The following is a 17,349-nucleotide window of genomic DNA, read 5'->3' on the forward strand; positions in this document are numbered from 1 at the left end:
GAAACATAAACACAGCATTTCTCTGCAAAATGTCCCTAACTCACACACATATACCCACATTAAAAACACATTAAAGGAGAACAGTATTTAAAACAATCAGTTTAAGAATTATTCAGGGTCATCAGGACAAGACTCTCAGCAGAACAGAGCTGGCTCTATAAGGTTCCCCCTGAAAGGCTGGGGCCCTGGGCCAGAGACCACTTTGCCCAAGTCTTAAAATGTCTCTGCACCCGGCTCCATTACTCAGATACCAATATAAAATATCTAGCCGGGGTCTTGTAGACATAATTTACTCGACAATAGTAGGTCATAGCAATGTTGACAATTGCCATATATTCGCAAAATATGAGGTAAGACCATCTCCCAGATTCATCATTGTTCCGTTTTGCGAGTCCTTAATAGCGATTATTAAGGAATCGCTATTAAGGACCTGCAAAACGGGATTCATGTAGAAATCGCAATTTTAATTGTGATTTCTACAGCTTCCTTATTTGCGATTAGCAAATTGCTAATCGCAAATAAGGAATGACTCCCCATTCATTCCAAATAAGGATGCGATTTCAAGGGTGCCAGGGGCGTCCAAAGGACACCCTGTAGCACCCCTGAAATGTAAATTTAGCCTGATGTTGCGCACACACATGTCCAAAGGACATGTGTGTGTGTAATATACCACTTAGAAAAATGCACTAATGTGCATTTTTCTAAGTTTTCGCTATTTACCACAAAGTCAGACTTCGCGGTAAATAGCGGCCAGAAATAGCAAATTCTCAAATAATAAATGGTTAATGAATTGCATTTAAGGAATCTCTAATAGAGATTCCTTAAATGCAATTCCTCGCAAATATGCGATTTCGCAATTAGCCATTTTTGCATTTGGGATGATGAATCCCAAATGCAAAAATTGCGCTCGCAAAGGGCCAGATTCTCAGAATCTGGTCCTTTGCGAGCCCATTTTTCAATGATGAATCAGGCTGCATGGTTGATGATTTGCAAAAATAGCGACTTTCAACCGTAGCTGATATTTCTTCGGTAGGTAACATTATACATCAGGTTACTAAGAGTGGCAAATTTTATAGCTGACAGCTGAATGCCCCCTCATGGCGATCACGTAGAAACCAGACTTGCAGTGGCACGCGCGCGCCGCAGTGGAGCTGCCTTGCCAGCAGTTTCTCCAATGTAAGTTCTTTGTGTCAGTGGTTCCTATGAAAAACACTTACCACTTGATTTGATTGCACTGCAGGATTTACAGTAGCAGCTGTCATGATATTTACATTGAAAAATAGAAAATAATAAAGCAATAAGGCATGTGTTTTATGATCCCATTTACAGTCTTCATCCGTACCTGGCATGCTCTCAAGTAAAAAATCCCCACACACAGTTCAAGGCTGAATATAAAATAAGCAAACACAACGTAAAACAGCCGCCAAATTCACTATACCATTTTTACAGCTGCAGTTTGTTTATGAGGACTCCAAGCAGCATAAATAGAACTGTTGATCTGCAGTAAAATAATTGTATATTATTCAGGATGACAATGAGAACTAATTTCTATTCGCAGTATTTATCTGCTTCCAGACGGCCATGGCCTCATAAGTAGATTTGAAATGAATAGTGGATAGCTTCTGCACTTCTCTTTGTTTTAGGTAAATTGGGGCACAGTGGGATAATTTGCTGTAGGGCACACAGAAATTGCTGGAAAACTAGGTAGGGTCACCTTTGGTAACTTTTAACCTTTTGTTTAGGGAGAGGGCAGGAGTCAATCTCACCCACAGGCTAGTGCCAGACACAAAAGGGGCACCCCTAGGCATCTTCTTCGGAACATTACTGGACCTGTGAAAGACAAAAAAAGGACTGCACCTGCTCTTGTTACCTGTGAGGAGAACTCTAAGGGCTGGTCCTGATTAAGAATTTGATTCCAATGCAGTTGACTGACCTCTTGCTAATCTACAGAGACAGAAAAACTGTAGTAAGCCCATTTCCTGAGAGAGTCCAGCTGACCAGTTACAACTGGTCTTGCCGTGGACCCTGCTGGTGGCTTCTGTGGATGAGTCATCACACCCAAGTGCTGTTCCAGAGGTCCTCAAACTCTTGACTAGTATCAGAGTGTACTACTTCTGCCTAACCCTAAAAGCTGGGACGTAGAACCCATCTTTCTGAAAAGAGTCTCAGACCAAGGTTAGAAATCTTCACTTGATCTGATGCCAAGTAGCATCCGATCAACTTCAATGGCTTCCTGGATGTGAACTTCGGACCTTTTTAGCTAAGATCTTTTCCCACCTTCATCAAAGGTTTTGCTGAAGGGGGTGGGGGCGTGGTGCCCCCTCCAGGACCACCAAAATCATAATCAGGCCCAGAGTTGGTATCCTTAGCTTGATTCATAGAAGCATTCCAAGTCCTGCAAACAGTATCTAATGTGAACAACAGGTGTCCTCAACTGAAGCACAAGTATATGTTAATAAAACAAGAGCCTACATTAGGGACAAAAAATAGCAAATGACATGCTGAAGTCTAGCTTATCATTTCATCTTTTGAAAAGAGAAGTTTTCCATTAACATTTTAATTTTTACTTTTGTATATTTTTTATTTTTAAATTACATAAAACATTTCAAATTGGGTTAATTTGTTTAATTAATTCTTGTTACTGTATTTTTTTTAATTGTTTTAAGTTCCAAACCGTGGAAATTGTTTGGCTGGGACCCCTTTCATCCTGTGGTGATTCAGTAAGGGCCCATAGAAATCAAAAGGTTAATAATCCATTGATATTGAGGAAATGGTGGTGAGCTCCTAGAGAGTACAAAGCAATATTGAAGAACGAATGACCATGATGTAATGGAAATAAACCTTCGTAACACTAACTGCGAAATTCACATAATTGCACAAAATGATGGCAAAATTATGCAAGGTTTTGTCAAAATGACACAATTCTTTTAAATGTGATTCCTTCATTTAAAGGAAAATGTATCAAATTCATATTGTGCTAAAAAAAAGTGCAAAGAAGTGAATGGTAAATGTGTAAATGTACATGTATTTATATAGCGCAAATCACCGACACGGTATCTAAGCGCTTGCTTAGGGAACCCGTCCTGGTATTCCCCTGTCAGATACCCCGACAGGGTATCCACAAGGTGAAAGCCAGGCATCCCGCCGCGAGGGGCCGTAGTGGAGATTAAGCAAGCTATTGCCCAGAGTCGCAGAGTGTGACCCCGTGAGTCGAGTAGGCACCGGAGCGAGAATTATCGAGTCTGTGGAATTTTAGAGCCCAAGACCCGCCGAGGCGGGAAATCGAACCCTGGTCCACGGCCGATCTCAGCTTCCGGGTCTGCCTCCGCTAACCACTGAGCCACACTTCTCCATGAATGGTGTGTTCATGGTAAAATGTTTACAGCGAATGGCCTGTAGTTAAGTAAAGTGGCACAATGCAGTATTTTGGGAAATTTTCTGGTAACAAGTGCAACGTGAAATTCCTGAAATTACACATATTGGTGTCATTTTAATTTCAGCCAGGCCTAATTAACATCTCAAATTTCCAAAAGGGGTCCCAAGAACATTTTCCCCAAAATCATAAAGATATCTCCAAATAAATGGCAACTGAGTAAGTTTTCACGTCATATTCAAATGATATGCAGACCACTCTTCTGCAACAAACAAGAAAGTGAAATAATTAATGTTTTTATTAATTCAAGCCACTAACTCAATTTCATCCTCTGTTTTGTCATATAGATATGCTTTGCCTTCACACTGTGTTAAGTTAGCATGAGATTATTAGGAGTTTAAATGCCATTTTACTATTCTGCTACTTCTGCAAACGGCACATATTGTTATTAGAGCTTTGAGCCTAGTAGAATATTTTGCTTCACACGAGAATAATATGTTTTGCTATTGTATCAGCTTTGCTTGGTAAGCTTTGTTTGTACAGTGAGTGCTGAGGCCTTCAAGGTTATTTCAACACAGTGGTTGTTGTGAGGTCTGATCTTCGCACTTTCTAGACATAACATATATGCAGCTGCGGCTAACTCTGGCTTTAGGCGCGTTTAATATTGCACTGCACAGAACACACACACACACTTGATGATGCTTCGCATGCAGAGAGCTGGTGTAAGATGATGTGATCCCTTTCCACTAGGATCAGAGGTATGGGGCCTCCCTGCTAAAACCCAAAGAGACCTTCTTTAGATATAATATAATATACTAGCAAGGGAGGGTAAGATTTAGGTGCCATTTAGCCTTCTTCCCTCTAGCATTTTAACATGCTTTCTCCCTTTGTATTCTATGGACTAGTAACTATGTTGATTACTTTGGTTCTTATAATATATTTGCTTGTATTAGCTAAGATACTGCGCGTGAGAACACTGCATTAGAAATAAACCTTTCAAATGTGCAGGTGTCTTCATTTACTCCTCGTTCTGGATTGGTATGTTGGTATAACAAAAGAGTGTTCATGTGTTCCACGTTACCTGAGGTGTTCTAAGTCCATGTTCTGGGTTGTCTAAACATTGGGAGTTTGTAAGAACTAATGAGACACTGATTGCTAGTCTGGTAGGGGATTTTGGGTACTAAGGTGAGTTTTGGCACACCCTAATTCACTGAGGTTCCAAGTCTCTATGCACAGTTCTGCGTGAGAGCAGGATCCCTGCAACAGGTTTTTTGCCTACTGTGCCATTCCAGACAGAGACAAGCCATATGTGAATCAGTCTTGGGTCTACTCCATTAGGCAGAGTCAAACCTGAACTTCCAGAAGGAAACACAAGCAAACCCAGACCAGACCAGTAGTTCCTTATTTAGGCATCATAAGTGATGTATCTTGCATTCTGTGGCTGAGATTATTTCAACCATCACATGTTTGTTTTCCTCAGTGTGAAGCTTTAAAAGCCCAGGTATGCCCAGATGGGTTTCCTGTGCACAGTGCCCCATGGATATTCTGCTGCGCATCACTAACAATATCCAAGTAGGCCAACTCCTGTCTAGGGGTTGCTTGCTTCCTATTCAGAGGGACCTGGCTTAGCAGTCCAGTTGCACTGTTCCTAATGTTGCTGAGACAGGTCTGAATTTCACAATGAGGGTCTGGACTGGAACGAGGCCAATGTAATTACAAGTGACTTAAATTATTCAAACATTCCAAACATCACCTTCTTATTTTCCCTGGAACACTCTTCTAACTTATCTATGCAAATGTCCATATTATACACCCACATAATTGATGGAAAACCTAAACAGCATCAATCACAATATTTTCATGCCAAATGCCTTACAAGGTGCTGGTATGGGCCCACCCTATCTCTCATCCATTTACCCACCTATATATCCTGAGTTCACCATCTTTGTTCCACAGACAACCACATTTCATTTTTTGCTGAAATGAATTAATGAACTTTATGTAAATTAGTTTAAGTAAGATGTTTTTTATGATTGTATACCATTTGTCAAGGTAAAGTGAATCTATACTGTAAGGTGTATTAATTCCCTTCCCGGGTCGAGTAGCGCTATATAATAGAATTTAAATAAATAAATAAGCCATACACCATACCCAGAAAAAGCTTTTCATGCATTGTGTCCTTGGTACTTAAGGAATACATTTAAATGGCACTTTATCATATATCACATTGCTACGAAAAATATATAATCTTGCTACATTTTATACATTCTAACCAACAGAGCTTGTGAAATGCCCATAGTCAACATTTTGATTGCCACTGGAAAGCTTGAGGTTCAATGTTTTGAAACTTAGCAAATTAATAGTAGGCCTTGAATCTCAATGTTAATATTTGAATCTAATTAAACTAGTTTCTCCAAATATATACACTAAGGACAACTTGATGTTTGTGCAAACAACTGGTATACAGTTACACAAATACTGATGTGAAACTGTTAACATGGGGTGTTTTCTACTGTAATATCACCAAAGGTATTATCTGATAAGATGTTACTCATGTATCTGCTGCATGCCCTGAGGGATGGTACATTATTCAAATGTGGAAAACAGTAGAAATGGAACTGAGGTAATGGTTATGTATATCCCCTTTCACCTAGAAGCAACAACCAAGAGAATGAAATAAAGAAAAGCTGACTTTGTGGAATTCATTAGGAAACGAAGAATAATTTCTAAGGCGAAAATCATCCTGGGTTCAAAGGTGATGTTTCTCAAAGACACTTTTGGTTAAAGAGGATATATTTCAACCACTTCCTTATAGTAAAAGATGCAGGTATTTTTTGAGTAGGATGAATATTAGAATGAATAGGAACCCTTTAGTAAACAATGTTTAGGTCTACCATCATAAAGCACCCATGTTTTGAACGGCTGAAGTGCTCAACTGTTTTCATTAACAGGAAATAAGTGCCGTTGTGTGATTTTCAACAATATACACATAGTTCAGTTCAGTAGGATTCTTAGAAGTACCAGGAGGAGATTTTCAGAAGCAGAGTGAAGAGATATTTTAGTAGAGTAGTGAGGTATAAGCTCTTCAAAATAAGAAGGAACAGTGGCAGAGATGGCTTTGACGTAGAGAAAAAAAGAATGATTTAGAGACTGGCGGAAGGGTTACATACATATGACAAGTGCATTATATCCTTTAGCACTTGTTTTAATTCAGACGGGACAGGCATCCTGTTTGAGATGGAGTAACCTGTCTGCCAAAATCTAAATCAGATTGAAGAGAGAGGCGTAGGCGCACAGCAATGTAAGGTAAACACAAGTTGTATGGGGGAGCTGATGCGGTGAAACAAGATGAAGGTGCTCCAACAGGTGACGTAACTAGCCAGAATACGTCCAGTGGATAATAGCGAACAGTGTGTTACGTGGAACGTAAACACAACCCTGTGGTGGGCACACTTGTATGACTCAGCATAGCTGATTCAAAGGAAAGTTCAAATCCATAAGTTTACAGCGTTTGCATATGTTTAATGAGTTCAAGGGTTCATTATGCGAGGCGTTACATCACGCCATATGTTCAATATAGAGTAATCCCATAACGTGTAGTTCAAAGTATGCTCCGATGCATTTCGGACTCGTGTAGTCCTTTGTCAAGGAGCACTCTAGGAAGGATACAATAACATCATTTTAGATCAACGAGAAGTGGACCGTAATCAGATTGTGCACATGCGGTGAAGAGGGTGGTAAAGCAAAGTGAATACATGCAATTTGAAAAAATGAATACATGCGGGTAGTTAAAAAACGGGTGTGATTTCCTAATCATGCAATCGTTGTGAGCAGTGTGGGTCCGTGGTTTTGTGAACGGGAACGCATGCGGGCGTAATAAACAGGTGGGGCGCTTTTTAGTGCGTGCGAAAGTTTACATAAATATGAGGTTAAAAGATGTGAAAAATGTGGCAGGTCTAAACAAAAGGTGAAAGGTTCAAGCGCGAATGAAATTAGTAATGGGAAGTGTCTTACGCTTCCACATCAATATACAGCTCACATCAGTGCTGCAGGGGGTGATAAAACAAGCCATTAGCGGTTATGAACAAACAAAAACAACTTAACAGAGCGGTAGCCAGAAACGCCTAGCGGTGGTGGTGACTTACTGTGGAGGTTCAAAAGAGGTGGACTACGTGTCTCGGGCTTCGCGTAGGTAATGCGGAGTTCGAGAGGAAGTGTGCGGTAATAGAAATAGAAAACAGACATCCCATTAAAGGAAAAGCGGCCATCTTGTAGAGGTGAAAGTGAAAACACCTAGAGGTGTGCTGCAATAGTGTTAACATAGCCTGTAAAATAACAATAACTGTAACAATAAACATGCAGAATGCGGGTTCAACGTATCAGGCAACCTAATCATAGGTAGCAACTCAGTTCAGTCCGATCATTAAGCCCAAATGGCTTCAAAGATTGGAGTTTGTAAATCCACGATGTCTCGCGTTGTAAGAGGGTCTTATTGTTGTCTCTGCCCTCATGCGGGGTGACCATTTCCAGTACCAAATACTTCAGTTGGGCTATGCTGTGATGCGCCTCATTGAAATGTGTGGCCAAACTCGACTTGGTGTTCTTAGTGCGGATATTTGATTTATGTTCGTTGAGTCTGGTCTTAATTTTTCTGCTGGTTTTGCCAACGTAAGCCTTTCCGCACGGACATTTTAGTAAGTAGATCAGGTTGGCTGAGTCACAAGTGGCGTCTACTTTCAAGGGGATCGCAAAACCTTTCATCGGATGGTGAATAGTACTGCCTCCGATTACATTGTTACAATTGTTACAATGATGGCACGGTCGTGTGCCAGTGTGTTTCTTCGGTTTGACAGTGGGTTTCGATAGGATTTCTCCAACGTTCATGGGTCGGTTATATGCGAAGATCGGAGGATCCTTAAAAAGATCCCCGAAATCCGGCTCAGAAGACAAAATTCGCCAATGTCGTAAAATGATTTTTTTATACGCCTTACTCACAGTGGAGAATTTAGAAACTAGTGTCAATCTCGGATTCACATCCTTTTTCTTGCTTTTCAAAGCTTCGGTTCTTGGGACGGTGAGTGCTCTGTCTTGCGCTTCTTTGACAATAATTTCAGGATAACCTCTCGTGGTGAACCTAGAGGTCATCGTCTGCATTTGAATGTCTCTTCTGTGTGCGTCTGATACAATCCGGGTAATTCTCAGCATTTGGCTGAATGGAAGATGTCTTTTGAGGGAGTCTTGGTGGAAGCTGCTATACAGCAGGGTGTTATTGCGATCTGTTGCCTTGCGGTATAAGTCTGTTTCCATACCGTCTGTGGTGAGTCTTATGAGTACATCCAGGAATGTAATTTCTGTAGATGAGATGTTCCAGGTGAACTCAATGCGGTCGTCCATGGTATTCAGTTTGTGTAAAGCTGATTCCAGGTGCTCCCTGGAACCAGTCCACATGAAGAAGAGGTCATCAATGTATCGTGCGTATAATTTAAGGTTGTCATTCCAATCCACGTTCTTTTCAATATGGTTGACTTCAAAGTTACCCATGTATATATTCGCGTATGTCGGCGCGGCGCAATTGCCCATTGCCATCCCCGACATTTGTAAATACCAATGGTTCTCAAAGCAAAAGTAACTGTGATACAAGGTAAAAATCATAAGTTCTAAAATGAAGGTTTTCAGTGGATCTGCAATGTCTGATTTCAATAAAGCTGATTCGATAGCTTCAATTCCCCCTGCATGGGGAATGGAGGTATAAAGACTCTTAACATCAGCTGTGCATAGTAAGATTTGTTCACCTTGTTTGATTTCAACAGTGTTTAGTCTGTTGATGAAGTCAGTAGTGTCGCGAATGTAGCTTTTTAGATTTGTTACCATAGGTTGTAAGTGGCGGTCAATGAATTTCCCGGTAGGTTCATGAATTGACCCCCGTGTGGACACGATGGGCCTGAAGGGTGGATCCATTAAGTTCTTATGTATCTTGGGCAGCATGGTAAGAGTGGGACTTTTTGGATGTTCCACGGTCAAGTATCGCTTGGTTCTATCATCGATGGTGTCATTTACTCTGGCGTTTTCAATGATGTTAAGTAACAAAGTTTTAAACTCCTTAGTGGGGTTGCCCTCCAATGGTAAATAAGTTTCAGCGTCAAAGACGTGTTCTCTGGCTCTACGAGTGTAGAGATCCGTGTTAAGAATGACGAGGGCGCCACCCTTATCCGCTTTTAAACATTTGATAGATTGGTTGTTCGCAATGTTCTTCAAGGTGTCATGTTCCTTATTGGTGATGTTCCTGTGTTTGGTTTTATTGTAATTGATCTTAGCGATATCCTGACGAACTAGGGTTTCAAAAGTGTCAATACTCTTATGGCTGCTTGGAGGCATATAGTTGCTTGTGGGCCGTAGGCCCAGTAGTTGATCCGGTTTGGTTTCCACCGTTGGTTCCAAGATTTTCTCAAAAAAGTGTTTAAGACGTAGTTTCCTGGTCAGTTTGAACGTGCTGACTTCTAATTCAAGTAGGTTCGTATTGCTGGTTGGGATGAATGACATGCCTTTTTGTAAAGTTCTGATTTGATATGGTGAAAGGTTGGTGTCAGAGATGTTTATAACTAACGATTCTTCCTCGTTTTGGGTTTGGTTTGAGGTTGGCTCTTTCCGTTGTGCTTTCTTGGGTCTTTTGCCCCGTCGGGGTCGTCGGTTCTGTCTGGGCCTAAATCTAAAAAAGACTCCGCAGTAGTTGTAGATGAAGTGGATGCTTGGGTCGGTTGATCTTTAGGGCTGGTGCGTTCCGTTGGTTGTTGTCTTGGAGGACGATTAATGGTGTCGCTGTCTGAGGATGAGGTATCGGTATTCTGGGAGTACGGTTTATTTCTTCTTCGTTGGGCGTAAACTTCCGCCCAAGTGTAAACTTCCCCAAGCTTGTAGTCTAAGATATCACGCCGAAATTTGCGTAACTTTCGTTCGTTAATCTCCCTGGTGTGACGATCGATTTGTCGGTTGATGTCTTCCAATGTTGTGCCAAGTTCCTCAGGGGTCATGAGATCTTTAAGTTCGTTTTCAGCGGTGCTGATTTCCACAGACAGCTCTTGGAGGATGCCAGACAGTTCCTCAATGATCAGCAAGATTAGGTCCAGGCTGCACTTGTTTAAAATGGCGTACCATTTATCAAGAAAGGCTTTGGAATTCTTGCAGAGGGAAGGCTTTAGCGCAATGCGGAGGCCGCGGGGAATACGGAGTGATTTGTGATACTTGATAAGTGTGTTCGCGTGAAGTTTTTGGTTCACGCGTCGTTTCGACAAGTAAAGCAATTGCTTGATACATTGTTCCTTTGTCCTGCTAGTGGGTGTCTGGGTTAAGTCGTCGTTGATCAATGCGTAGATCCTTTCCGTTGCGTCGGAATCAAATGCCAATGTTTCGGCATGTGCTTCGGTGGACTTGGAGATGTCGTCGTATTGCATTATGAACGGTGATCCAAGGGGCGTGCTGCCAGCCTGCCAGGCAGTGAAAGTAAATATCAAATTGAAGAGAGAGGCGTAGGCGCACAGCAATGTAAGGTAAACACAAGTTGTATGGGGGAGCTGATGCGGTGAAACAAGATGAAGGTGCTCCAACAGGTGACGTAACTAGCCAGAATACGTCCAGTGGATAATAGCGAACAGTGTGTTACGTGGAACGTAAACACAACCCTGTGGTGGGCACACTTGTATGACTCAGCATAGCTGATTCAAAGGAAAGTTCAAATCCATAAGTTTACAGCGTTTGCATATGTTTAATGAGTTCAAGGGTTCATTATGCGAGGCGTTACATCACGCCATATGTTCAATATAGAGTAATCCCATAACGTGTAGTTCAAAGTATGCTCCGATGCATTTCGGACTCGTGTAGTCCTTTGTCAAGGAGCACTCTAGGAAGGATACAATAACATCATTTTAGATCAACGAGAAGTGGACCGTAATCAGATTGTGCACATGCGGTGAAGAGGGTGGTAAAGCAAAGTGAATACATGCAATTTGAAAAAATGAATACATGCGGGTAGTTAAAAAACGGGTGTGATTTCCTAATCATGCAATCGTTGTGAGCAGTGTGGGTCCGTGGTTTTGTGAACGGGAACGCATGCGGGCGTAATAAACAGGTGGGGCGCTTTTTAGTGCGTGCGAAAGTTTACATAAATATGAGGTTAAAAGATGTGAAAAATGTGGCAGGTCTAAACAAAAGGTGAAAGGTTCAAGCGCGAATGAAATTAGTAATGGGAAGTGTCTTACGCTTCCACATCAATATACAGCTCACATCAGTGCTGCAGGGGGTGATAAAACAAGCCATTAGCGGTTATGAACAAACAAAAACAACTTAACAGAGCGGTAGCCAGAAACGCCTAGCGGTGGTGGTGACTTACTGTGGAGGTTCAAAAGAGGTGGACTACGTGTCTCGGGCTTCGCGTAGGTAATGCGGAGTTCGAGAGGAAGTGTGCGGTAATAGAAATAGAAAACAGACATCCCATTAAAGGAAAAGCGGCCATCTTGTAGAGGTGAAAGTGAAAACACCTAGAGGTGTGCTGCAATAGTGTTAACATAGCCTGTAAAATAACAATAACTGTAACAATAAACATGCAGAATGCGGGTTCAACGTATCAGGCAACCTAATCATAGGTAGCAACTCAGTTCAGTCCGATCATTAAGCCCAAATGGCTTCAAAGATTGGAGTTTGTAAATCCACGATGTCTCGCGTTGTAAGAGGGTCTTATTGTTGTCTCTGCCCTCATGCGGGGTGACCATTTCCAGTACCAAATACTTCAGTTGGGCTATGCTGTGATGCGCCTCATTGAAATGTGTGGCCAAACTCGACTTGGTGTTCTTAGTGCGGATATTTGATTTATGTTCGTTGAGTCTGGTCTTAATTTTTCTGCTGGTTTTGCCAACGTAAGCCTTTCCGCACGGACATTTTAGTAAGTAGATCAGGTTGGCTGAGTCACAAGTGGCGTCTACTTTCAAGGGGATCGCAAAACCTTTCATCGGATGGTGAATAGTACTGCCTCCGATTACATTGTTACAATTGTTACAATGATGGCACGGTCAGACATTGCAGATCCACTGAAAACCTTCATTTTAGAACTTATGATTTTTACCTTGTATCACAGTTACTTTTGCTTTGAGAACCATTGGTATTTACAAATGTCGGGGATGGCAATGGGCAATTGCGCCGCGCCGACATACGCGAATATATACATGGGTAACTTTGAAGTCAACCATATTGAAAAGAACGTGGATTGGAATGACAACCTTAAATTATACGCACGATACATTGATGACCTCTTCTTCATGTGGACTGGTTCCAGGGAGCACCTGGAATCAGCTTTACACAAACTGAATACCATGGACGACCGCATTGAGTTCACCTGGAACATCTCATCTACAGAAATTACATTCCTGGATGTACTCATAAGACTCACTACAGACGGTATGGAAACAGACTTATACCGCAAGGCAACAGATCGCAATAACACCCTGCTGTATAGCAGCTTCCACCAAGACTCCCTCAAAAGACATCTTCCATTCAGCCAAATGCTGAGAATTACCCGGATTGTATCAGACGCACACAGAAGAGACATTCAAATGCAGACGATGACCTCTAGGTTCACCACGAGAGGTTATCCTGAAATTATTGTCAAAGAAGCGCAAGACAGAGCACTCACCGTCCCAAGAACCGAAGCTTTGAAAAGCAAGAAAAAGGATGTGAATCCGAGATTGACACTAGTTTCTAAATTCTCCACTGTGAGTAAGGCGTATAAAAAAATCATTTTACGACATTGGCGAATTTTGTCTTCTGAGCCGGATTTCGGGGATCTTTTTAAGGATCCTCCGATCTTCGCATATAACCGACCCATGAACGTTGGAGAAATCCTATCGAAACCCACTGTCAAACCGAAGAAACACACTGGCACACGACCGTGCCATCATTGTAACAATTGTAACAATGTAATCGGAGGCAGTACTATTCACCATCCGATGAAAGGTTTTGCGATCCCCTTGAAAGTAGACGCCACTTGTGACTCAGCCAACCTGATCTACTTACTAAAATGTCCGTGCGGAAAGGCTTACGTTGGCAAAACCAGCAGAAAAATTAAGACCAGACTCAACGAACATAAATCAAATATCCGCACTAAGAACACCAAGTCGAGTTTGGCCACACATTTCAATGAGGCGCATCACAGCATAGCCCAACTGAAGTATTTGGTACTGGAAATGGTCACCCCGCATGAGGGCAGAGACAACAATAAGACCCTCTTACAACGCGAGACATCGTGGATTTACAAACTCCAATCTTTGAAGCCATTTGGGCTTAATGATCGGACTGAACTGAGTTGCTACCTATGATTAGGTTGCCTGATACGTTGAACCCGCATTCTGCATGTTTATTGTTACAGTTATTGTTATTTTACAGGCTATGTTAACACTATTGCAGCACACCTCTAGGTGTTTTCACTTTCACCTCTACAAGATGGCCGCTTTTCCTTTAATGGGATGTCTGTTTTCTATTTCTATTACCGCACACTTCCTCTCGAACTCCGCATTACCTACGCGAAGCCCGAGACACGTAGTCCACCTCTTTTGAACCTCCACAGTAAGTCACCACCACCGCTAGGCGTTTCTGGCTACCGCTCTGTTAAGTTGTTTTTGTTTGTTCATAACCGCTAATGGCTTGTTTTATCACCCCCTGCAGCACTGATGTGAGCTGTATATTGATGTGGAAGCGTAAGACACTTCCCATTACTAATTTCATTCGCGCTTGAACCTTTCACCTTTTGTTTAGACCTGCCACATTTTTCACATCTTTTAACCTCATATTTATGTAAACTTTCGCACGCACTAAAAAGCGCCCCACCTGTTTATTACGCCCGCATGCGTTCCCGTTCACAAAACCACGGACCCACACTGCTCACAACGATTGCATGATTAGGAAATCACACCCGTTTTTTAACTACCCGCATGTATTCATTTTTTCAAATTGCATGTATTCACTTTGCTTTACCACCCTCTTCACCGCATGTGCACAATCTGATTACGGTCCACTTCTCGTTGATCTAAAATGATGTTATTGTATCCTTCCTAGAGTGCTCCTTGACAAAGGACTACACGAGTCCGAAATGCATCGGAGCATACTTTGAACTACACGTTATGGGATTACTCTATATTGAACATATGGCGTGATGTAACGCCTCGCATAATGAACCCTTGAACTCATTAAACATATGCAAACGCTGTAAACTTATGGATTTGAACTTTCCTTTGAATCAGCTATGCTGAGTCATACAAGTGTGCCCACCACAGGGTTGTGTTTACGTTCCACGTAACACACTGTTCGCTATTATCCACTGGACGTATTCTGGCTAGTTACGTCACCTGTTGGAGCACCTTCATCTTGTTTCACCGCATCAGCTCCCCCATACAACTTGTGTTTACCTTACATTGCTGTGCGCCTACGCCTCTCTCTTCAATTTGATATTTACTTTCACTGCCTGGCAGGCTGGCAGCACGCCCCTTGGATCACCGTTCATAATGCAATACGACGACATCTCCAAGTCCACCGAAGCACATGCCGAAACATTGGCATTTGATTCCGACGCAACGGAAAGGATCTACGCATTGATCAACGACGACTTAACCCAGACACCCACTAGCAGGACAAAGGAACAATGTATCAAGCAATTGCTTTACTTGTCGAAACGACGCGTGAACCAAAAACTTCACGCGAACACACTTATCAAGTATCACAAATCACTCCGTATTCCCCGCGGCCTCCGCATTGCGCTAAAGCCTTCCCTCTGCAAGAATTCCAAAGCCTTTCTTGATAAATGGTACGCCATTTTAAACAAGTGCAGCCTGGACCTAATCTTGCTGATCATTGAGGAACTGTCTGGCATCCTCCAAGAGCTGTCTGTGGAAATCAGCACCGCTGAAAACGAACTTAAAGATCTCATGACCCCTGAGGAACTTGGCACAACATTGGAAGACATCAACCGACAAATCGATCGTCACACCAGGGAGATTAACGAACGAAAGTTACGCAAATTTCGGCGTGATATCTTAGACTACAAGCTTGGGGAAGTTTACACTTGGGCGGAAGTTTACGCCCAACGAAGAAGAAATAAACCGTACTCCCAGAATACCGATACCTCATCCTCAGACAGCGACACCATTAATCGTCCTCCAAGACAACAACCAACGGAACGCACCAGCCCTAAAGATCAACCGACCCAAGCATCCACTTCATCTACAACTACTGCGGAGTCTTTTTTAGATTTAGGCCCAGACAGAACCGACGACCCCGACGGGGCAAAAGACCCAAGAAAGCACAACGGAAAGAGCCAACCTCAAACCAAACCCAAAACGAGGAAGAATCGTTAGTTATAAACATCTCTGACACCAACCTTTCACCATATCAAATCAGAACTTTACAAAAAGGCATGTCATTCATCCCAACCAGCAATACGAACCTACTTGAATTAGAAGTCAGCACGTTCAAACTGACCAGGAAACTACGTCTTAAACACTTTTTTGAGAAAATCTTGGAACCAACGGTGGAAACCAAACCGGATCAACTACTGGGCCTACGGCCCACAAGCAACTATATGCCTCCAAGCAGCCATAAGAGTATTGACACTTTTGAAACCCTAGTTCGTCAGGATATCGCTAAGATCAATTACAATAAAACCAAACACAGGAACATCACCAATAAGGAACATGACACCTTGAAGAACATTGCGAACAACCAATCTATCAAATGTTTAAAAGCGGATAAGGGTGGCGCCCTCGTCATTCTTAACACGGATCTCTACACTCGTAGAGCCAGAGAACACGTCTTTGACGCTGAAACTTATTTACCATTGGAGGGCAACCCCACTAAGGAGTTTAAAACTTTGTTACTTAACATCATTGAAAACGCCAGAGTAAATGACACCATCGATGATAGAACCAAGCGATACTTGACCGTGGAACATCCAAAAAGTCCCACTCTTACCATGCTGCCCAAGATACATAAGAACTTAATGGATCCACCCTTCAGGCCCATCGTGTCCACACGGGGGTCAATTCATGAACCTACCGGGAAATTCATTGACCGCCACTTACAACCTATGGTAACAAATCTAAAAAGCTACATTCGCGACACTACTGACTTCATCAACAGACTAAACACTGTTGAAATCAAACAAGGTGAACAAATCTTACTATGCACAGCTGATGTTAAGAGTCTTTATACCTCCATTCCCCATGCAGGGGGAATTGAAGCTATCGAATCAGCTTTATTGAAATCAGACATTGCAGATCCACTGAAAACCTTCATTTTAGAACTTATGATTTTTACCTTGTATCACAGTTACTTTTGCTTTGAGAACCATTGGTATTTACAAATGTCGGGGATGGCAATGGGCAATTGCGCCGCGCCGACATACGCGAATATATACATGGGTAACTTTGAAGTCAACCATATTGAAAAGAACGTGGATTGGAATGACAACCTTAAATTATACGCACGATACATTGATGACCTCTTCTTCATGTGGACTGGTTCCAGGGAGCACCTGGAATCAGCTTTACACAAACTGAATACCATGGACGACCGCATTGAGTTCACCTGGAACATCTCATCTACAGAAATTACATTCCTGGATGTACTCATAAGACTCACTACAGACGGTATGGAAACAGACTTATACCGCAAGGCAACAGATCGCAATAACACCCTGCTGTATAGCAGCTTCCACCAAGACTCCCTCAAAAGACATCTTCCATTCAGCCAAATGCTGAGAATTACCCGGATTGTATCAGACGCACACAGAAGAGACATTCAAATGCAGACGATGACCTCTAGGTTCACCACGAGAGGTTATCCTGAAATTATTGTCAAAGAAGCGCAAGACAGAGCACTCACCGTCCCAAGAACCGAAGCTTTGAAAAGCAAGAAAAAGGATGTGAATCCGAGATTGACAC

The 17,349-nt window shown here is 42.2% G+C and overlaps 1 protein-coding gene across 3 annotated transcripts in view; it reads left to right on the forward strand.

The window, feature by feature from the left end:
• Window positions 1-17,349, forward strand: part of NLGN1 (neuroligin 1) — a 771,234-nt gene that overhangs the window by 420,845 nt on the left and 333,040 nt on the right. The window lies entirely within an intron of this gene.

The sequence above is a fragment of the Lissotriton helveticus genome, chromosome 11 (genome assembly GCF_964261635.1).
Source record: "Lissotriton helveticus chromosome 11, aLisHel1.1, whole genome shotgun sequence".
In the NCBI taxonomy this organism is placed as follows: Eukaryota; Metazoa; Chordata; class Amphibia; order Caudata; family Salamandridae; genus Lissotriton; species Lissotriton helveticus.